Source organism: Mustela nigripes, chromosome 4 (assembly GCF_022355385.1).
Source record: "Mustela nigripes isolate SB6536 chromosome 4, MUSNIG.SB6536, whole genome shotgun sequence".
Taxonomy (NCBI): Eukaryota; Metazoa; Chordata; class Mammalia; order Carnivora; family Mustelidae; genus Mustela; species Mustela nigripes.
Window position 1 is genome coordinate 164,606,569 of NC_081560.1, and position 7,961 is coordinate 164,614,529.

Sequence of the window (7,961 nt, forward strand, 5' to 3'; positions counted from 1 at the left end):
CTTAGAATCCATCAAAACCCAACATGGCCAAACTCCTGTCTATTGCCTGATACCCAGTAGGTCCCCACTGCCTGGCTTTGCCTCCAGGTCCCCCAGACTGGGAACCCTGCCCTGCCCAACCCATTAAATTGGAAGCCACGCCCTTCCCTGGGCCCCACCAAAACTCCCTACCTTCTGTTCTATTTCTGGTCACTTTCAGACCAGCTAGGACAGCAAGGATTCCACTGTCTGCAGTGACCACCTTCGCCCAGAAGCTTTCATGTTGTGCTGTGTCCCTCCGGAGGCACTGATTTCTGCTTGGAAATCTGAGGCCCCCCAGAATTTTCCGTACTCTTTGACCAGTTTCCTGTTCTAATTGCATTCCCATTTACCTACCCCAGACACAAATAGGGCCCACTTCAGCATTCCCCAGAACTCACCTAATTCTGGCTCTGCAGGCCCTGTCCCCGTCCCACCCCACAGAGATCCCAGCTGAGGTACACCAAGTATGACAATTAGAAACAGATGAAGAAAGGTGTCCTGGGTTGAAGGAACAGCAGGAGCCAAGACATGGAGGCATGGAAATATACCAGATAAAATGTGGCTGGAGTATCAGGTGCCTGGGGAGAGTCAGGGGGTGGGGGTAGAGAGAGATGGCAGGAGGTGGAGCGTCAAAGTAGTTGAGAGCCAGGACACTGTACTGGAAATGTCAAAATCATATCCTTCAATTCCACGGCTCCTTTAGGGTAGCTGCCCCACTCCCAGCCCCTCCTGCCCTTGTAGACACCGTATCTCTCTACTCTGCTACTACGGTTGGACTCCAGTGCAAATCCAAGCCAAGCCAGTCAGGACAGAACACAGGATGCAGGAGAGAATGAGGACATTCCCTGAGGGAGCAAAGCCCAGTGGAGGCCCCGAGGGGATTCCCCAGCTTTTGTCACCTCCGTAAAGGACAGCTGAAGTCTACCGCTCACTCCAGATCTGCACTCACGCCTTTTTCTTTCCCATCTCACATCTGAGCCCCCAGCACGAGACATCTCCACCATTAAAAGAGGCACGGAACTGGACCACTTCTGACTACCCACCCTGTACTGTCCTAGACCAAGCCATTGTGATCCTTTAGCTGGGTTTGCAAAAGGACATTCTAATTGGTCTTTCTGCTTCCATCTTTGCCCCCATCCACCCCAGCCCATTCTTACGCCAGCAGCCAGAGTGATGCTCCAGCATGTAGAACAGATCATGTCCCCCTTGCACATGTTTTGGCTGTCTCCCCCTCACCCCTGCCCCACCCTCACTGCTACTCCCTCTTGACCTCACCTCCAGACCTCCCCCTGACCTCCTCCAGCTCACCTCTGCACAGTGCTTCTGTTACTCCAAGCATGAGCCTTCCTCCCTCCACCCCGATGGCTCCCCACTTCCTTAAGGGCTCTGCTCTGATGCTCTCTGACCAACTTAAATGAACTAGCACACACAAGCCATCACTCTATTCCCCTCCCCTGCTTCTCCGTCCGCTCTACTATGCCTGACAGGCTGAGAGTTATGGATTTCTGTCTTGTCCTCTCCCATCAGAATGGGAGCTCCATGAGGACAGATTTTTGTCTGATCTGTTTGCTGCTCTGTCACCAGTGGCTGGACAGTGTTTGGCACATAGACGTTCAACAAACAGCGATGGATGAATTAAGGAATGGAGTGAGGGGAACAGGCAATCAGGAGTAAGCAGGAGGCTGAGGCAGGGAAGAGGAACACAGGAGAGAGTGAGAGATGCTCGGAACCTTCAGTCACGTGGAGGAAGAGAATAACCAGCAGAGAGCAGCTGAGTGCCTAAGGGAGGAGGTGGGAGAGGGCAGGTGCTGCTCCTACTTCTCTAGAAGCCCAGTGGTTTGATGTGATCACTGAACTCCTTAAACAACTCCCTCCATTACCTAGGGTGACTTTTCCTTACCACCTGAGGCTCCCACCATTGTCCTCATGGGGGCGTCAAGGGGGCACCCCTTCATCCATTGGGAAACCGTCCCTCCAGCCTCCTTTGTAGCCCTTGTGGGGCTGTCAGTCCGAATGTCCCTCAGCTCCTGACCACAGAGATGGGCCTGAGACCCACATCTGCCTTACAGGGATCTCACATCCCTGTCCAAAGAGCACACAGTCCTCAGGTTAGGAGCAAAGGCCTCTCAGAAGGCTCATTATCGGGAACTGGAAGAGAGGCTTTCTCTTCTCTTGGACTGCCAGCTGAAATGACTAAGGGCTTTGGACCTCTAAGGATGGTCCCCTACCACATGGAGAGTGCAGACCCACTTAGAGTCGGGCAAGAACACACAGAGCTGAGAGAGGTAGAGAGGAAAAAAGCTCTGGTGGTATTCTCCAAGCCTCTGAAGCCAGCTAGGCCTGAAACAAGACCGCTTTGGGGCTTCCAGAGTCATAAGCCAGTACATTCTCTTTCTTTTCACCTAAGCGGAAGTGCCTAATATCTGTTGGTTGTAGTCTAAGAGGGTCTGACTTAAGTGGTTCTGGAGTGCACGAATGCCCTGGGAAGTACTTTGGATTTTGTTTTTTTCTGTAGGCCATGAGAGCCACAGAAAGTGTTTGAGCAAGAGAGTGGTTTAATAGGCCTGCATTTTTGGAAGGGCTCTCTGGCCATGATGTGAGCGATGGGATACGAGAAGAGGTAGTGGGTACAGATAAACTCATACGAACTGACTTTGGTAGCCCAGGCAAGAGATGGTGGTGGTCCATCTACACCCAGGATTCACTCAGGAAGGATACTGGCATGGAAACGATAATGTTATATTTTTAAATAAAAATGAAAAGAAAAGTACCAAACAGTAAATAGATTGTATAAGAAAGAGGAAAAATTAAATAATTTGCATCTATAAACATAAACATTGGAAAGATAAACAGCAATCTTATAAAAATGGTTGTCTCTGGGTGGGGAGTAGTGTGGATACAGACCCAGTAGGAGTAAGATGTCTGTGAATATGTACTCTTTGAATATAATTTTAACTTTATTGAAAAATGAAATTTAAATTAAAAATGTAAAAAGACTTGGGGCGCCTGGGTGGCTCAGCGGGTTAAAGCCTCTGCCTTCAGCTCAGGTCATGATCCCAGGGTCCTGGAATCGAGCCCCACATCAGGCTCTCTGTTCAGCGGGGAGCCTGCTTCCCTCACCCCCGCCTGCCTCTCTGCCTACTTGTGATCCCTGTCTGTCAAATAAATAAATAAAATCTTTTTTAAAAATGTAAAAAGAGGAATGCCTGAGTGGCTCAGTTGGTTAAGCGGCTGCCTTCGGCTCAGGTCGTGATCCCAGCGTCCTGGGATCAAGTCCCACGTCGGGCTCCTTGCTCAGCGGGGAGCCTACTTCTCCCTCTGCCTCTGCCTGTGCTCACTCTCTCTGACAAATAAATAAAATCTTTTAAGAAAAATGTAAAAAGACAATCAAGCTCTTGACACATATAATCATAATTGTTTAGTGAATAAACCAAATTTTGCTTTTTTCTGTACAACTGAGGAGAAGACCATTGGATTTGGGGAATAGGGGTACATGGTGACCAGAAGGCGTGTGCTTTCTAAAGGGGGAGGGAGGACTAAGGGGTGGCAAGGAGAGGTAGTTAAGACCTGAGGAAGCAGGAGGCAGAGGGTAAACTTGTTGGAAAGGTTTGGAGGGGGAGGGGCTTTAAGTGATTCGTCTGGCAGATCAAGGGAAGGTTTTCAGGCCAGGAGCTGTGGACAAGCCTGCTGGCTAAGGCATATGGTGGAAGGCAGGGGTAGGCAGTGAAGATGTTTGGAGGTGGATGTGAGAGGCTTATGAAAGGAGGTCTGAAAGAATGGGGCCAAGGTGTAGGGGTGAGGGGCGGGGAGGACCCAGAGAATTCTACTGGGGAAAGGAAGGTCATAGGGGAGGGGAGCTGCTGGGGTTGCTCAGGGGGTTTGTAGGAGACCCAGCTGCTGTGTGCACAGAGTGTGGGGAGCAGGGCTGGGCCCAGCCTTGAGGAGAGTAGAGTTCTGGAAGAATCTCCCGGGGACTCAGAAGGAAGTCTAAGAGCAGGAATGTGTTGCCAGCAGCAGGGAGAACGCACTTGGGTGGTAGATCTCTGGCTCCCCTTGCCCAGGCTGGTTCCAGCTTTCAGGACACAGCAGCCAGAGTCCCAGGACTACATTGCTCCTCCCTTGCTGACCTGATCCCCATCCCCCTCCTCCACAGGCCCCCACCTAACAGAATCCCAGCAGCAACTAGGGCCCATTTTCATGGTCTGATCTTGGTACCCGTCCCTCCGCTAGTGGCCAAGCACGGCCTCAACCACCTTGTAGGAGAGGCCTGTGGAAGAACCATCTGCCCAGCCCCCCCCCCCCCCTCCTCCAACCCCCACCTCAAGGAATTCCCAGCCCCCATATACAACCTAGGGACAGGACAACAAACGTGGTACACAGAGGCATCTCTAAGCCAAGAACAGAAGGGACCTGAAAGTTGGCTGGGTGGCCTCCCACAAGGTCCCTTCCTCTCTCTGTGCCTCAGTTCCTCCATGTGTAAAAACCAGATGGCCTCTGGGATTCCTTCCCCTTGGACATCCTAGGCTTCTAGAGGTGTATACTGTAGGTGCTCAGGCAATCTCTATGACCAGTGGAATCTGAGAAAGCTCTGTGGAAGTAGAGGGGGTACATTCAGATGGTGAAGGGGATGGAGAGTACTTTTAAACTCTAGGAGGAGGTGTGGATTCATTCATATGTTGCCATCTCTCCCATCTGGGAGTTAGTACTGCCTTTTCCCCCTCTTTTCCCAGTGTCTGCCCAGAGGTCTCTAGGGACAGGGGCTGCAAGCACTGAGACAGGAGAGTGGTGGGGCCCATTGAGGGTGCAACGTAGGGGACTAAGAGAGGAAGACAAAGGAGGCAGTCATTTGGGGCCAACCACATTCCCTACCTCCCCCCACACCCCCACCTGCCCAAAGCATCCCAGTACCCTAATTAGCTGGTCCCTTAGGCCCCTGTTAGCCAGGCCGGCTGAGCGCCCAACTCCCAGGGGACCAGCCCCTTACCCCCTAGACTAATCAGTCCTTTGCTCCCTGTGTGCATGAGTGTGTGTGTGTGTGTGTGCGTGTGCACACAGAGAGACACACATACCTTGATTCTCTCCCAGAGTCTCGGGCCCCATTCCAGCCTTCTGAAGGTTAATTTAAGGCAGTACAAAATTCTCCCAATGAAGACACCTCAATTGGAGATGACTGAAGAGTTGGGGAGAAGCCAGGCAAAGTTTGAGGGGTTCTTTTCAATTGGGGTTTTGCTCTCAAACTTGTAGGGCCAAGAATGTGTATCAAAGGATGAAGCCATGAGTGGGGGTGCTCTGTGGCACCCCAAGCCCGTGGGCTGGCACCTCTCAGGCCCCTGGCTATGGTCAATATTCACCCCAACCCAGACCCCCTCCTCCCCTGCATCTCCCATTCGTCTACCCACCCCCTTACACCCCGACACCCGCACTGTCAGCCCAAACACATGATAAATTGCCCTGTCAACAGAATTCATTCAGGGACCAATTAATTCCACAGAAATGAACCAGGAGCCATCAGTTGCTGAAAAACTCAGAGTGCAGGGAGCGGAGGGAGGGGGTGCAGGCGGGGGGTGGGCGGCAGAGGAGGGGACGGGGAGGCTGGGGAAGTTAGTCTGACAGAAATTGGTCATTTAATGCTTAAGTGCACGCTAGACAGCCCTGTCATCGCCCGCGGCCCCCGCGCGGGATTAATTATCAGAGGAGGAGAGGGCAGCCCAGCCCAGCCCAGCCATCTGTCACCAACCAAGGCTAGAGTCACCCAGGACTTGGGCCACCCGGAGTCCACTTCCAAGTCTTCAAGCCTCCTGCTTCCTCAGCTTACATGTCCTCCCAGATTCCAGTCCTAGGACCAGCCTCATATCTTAGACCCTCCACTGCATTTAGTCAGGCCTTGCCATCGGCTAACCCAACCAGGAAGGCTTCTTTGACCCCTTGGCAGGGTTAGGTCCCATAACTCCCTGTCCTCCCCGATCATTACCCTCAACCATCTTGGGTGACTCTTTCTGTGGAGGTCAGGATATGATTGTCCCACCCATGGATCCTAGTGGGACGGAATGACACTATTGTCCACATACCATCTCTAACCAGAATCATACTAGTCGTTCTTGACCCCTTCCTCTCCCTCACCCCTCTCATCCAATCCATCCCAATCATCCAATCTTTGGGAATCCCAATCCCAATCTCTGTGCAGCCTCCTATACACGTATGAAATCTGAGCCAGCTGTTTCTAGCTCCTACCACCCAAGGCTGAGCCATCAGCAGCTCCACCTGTTCTCCTGATTTAAAGCTCTTGCTAGTAGCTAACATCATCTTTAAAAATATAAGTAACATCCTCTTGTGCCCCTCCATGTGTGCACTCATAACAATACACACACACGCCTTCCAATTTAATACTCTTTGGTGGATGACCACGGACCTATAGGGTGTCAAGTTCAAACTCTTAACTTGACTCACAAGGCACAAAGCCCCAGCCCCTTACCTCCAGCCTGCATCCCCTTCTTTCTCTGCTCCAGAGCCTCTGACTTCGCTTTCCAGATTTGTAAACTCTGTTTTTCTCCCAGTCTGCAAACGCCTCCCCCGCAATTAACTTTACTAACTCCTATTCATCTTTGAGATCACAGATTCAATGTCACTCCCTCCAGGAAGCCTTCCCTTACCCCTTGATGTGCTTTTACAGCTCCAAGACTTCCTCATTCATCAACTTGTCACTTTACTTGTGCATCTGTCTTTTCACAAAAATGTTAATTTCAAGAGACCAGAGTCCATGTCTTTATCCTTCTATCCTGGCACTTAATGGATACCAGAAAATATTTGTTGAATAAATAAATCAATGAATAAAGGCCTAACTTTGTCTTGGTTCTCTATCCCTGGCCCAGCTCTGGAGCCAGGCTCCCCAGAGTCAGAAAGCTCTCCAGAGTCCGATCTTTCCTGGAAGCCCAATACAACCTAGGGTGGCTGGGGAGATGAGAAACCCTCAGGGAACACTCAGGAAACTTGTGAGCCCATCAGACTGACCCAAACCAACTATGTTAGTTGGGCTCAGAAGAGGCGGCTGAGATATAGAGGTTAGAATAGTCAAGAGAAGGGCTGGAAGGACTTCCTAGAAGAGCAAAGCCCAGGGTCTGGAAGAAGCATGCTCTGTGCAGAGAGAGACATGGGTTGGCTGAAGCATGGGGCTGATCAGAGAAGGAGGGGGTATAAAAGTTGGAAAGAGAACTTTCCAAATATGATTTTGATTTATTTACCAAAGGTTGAACTGACAGAACTTAGACTGATTGGATAAATGGAATGAGGGCTGGGAGACCAGTTTGTGAAGGACAATGAATGCCAGGCTGAGTTTGGCCTTTCTCCTGCCCTTGTTGGTCGCAAAGTGTTGGGACAGTCATTGGCTGCTTCTAAAGATGGCCAAATGCAAAGTTTTATTTGCAAAGCTAACTCAGGCTGCCCTACAGAGTGGTTAAAGGAAAAAGTTGAGGCTGGGAGGACAGTGCTGTTAGAAGAGAAAGAGAGAGAAAAGTTGACCTGTGGAAAGAAGTTTTATGGTGGAGAAGTCTCCCATGCCAGTCAAAGGAGGATGAGATGAGATGAGTGATCTCCATCTCCAAGAAGTCCAGGAAGGCCTGGTGACAGCCTCAGTTAGATGGCATATCTGGACTTCGTTGCCAATTGGATCTGAAGCTGAGAGAGAGAGAGAGCACACGTGCAAAGATCACCGTCTCCAAAGTTTGTGTTCCAAGAGCCTGGATGAGGCCATCAGTGGTGGTAGGAAGAGAGGCTGATGTGGTACTAGAAACAATGAGCTTGACTTTGTATACATGCCTGAGTTTGGCAGCCCTGAGCATGATGTCCAACAGACAGAATGAAAGAGCAGTAGCTCAAGGGTATGAATTGGCCTTGGGATGTAGAATTGGAAGATATACCTTGCCACTTTTGTTCTCCTATCTTCC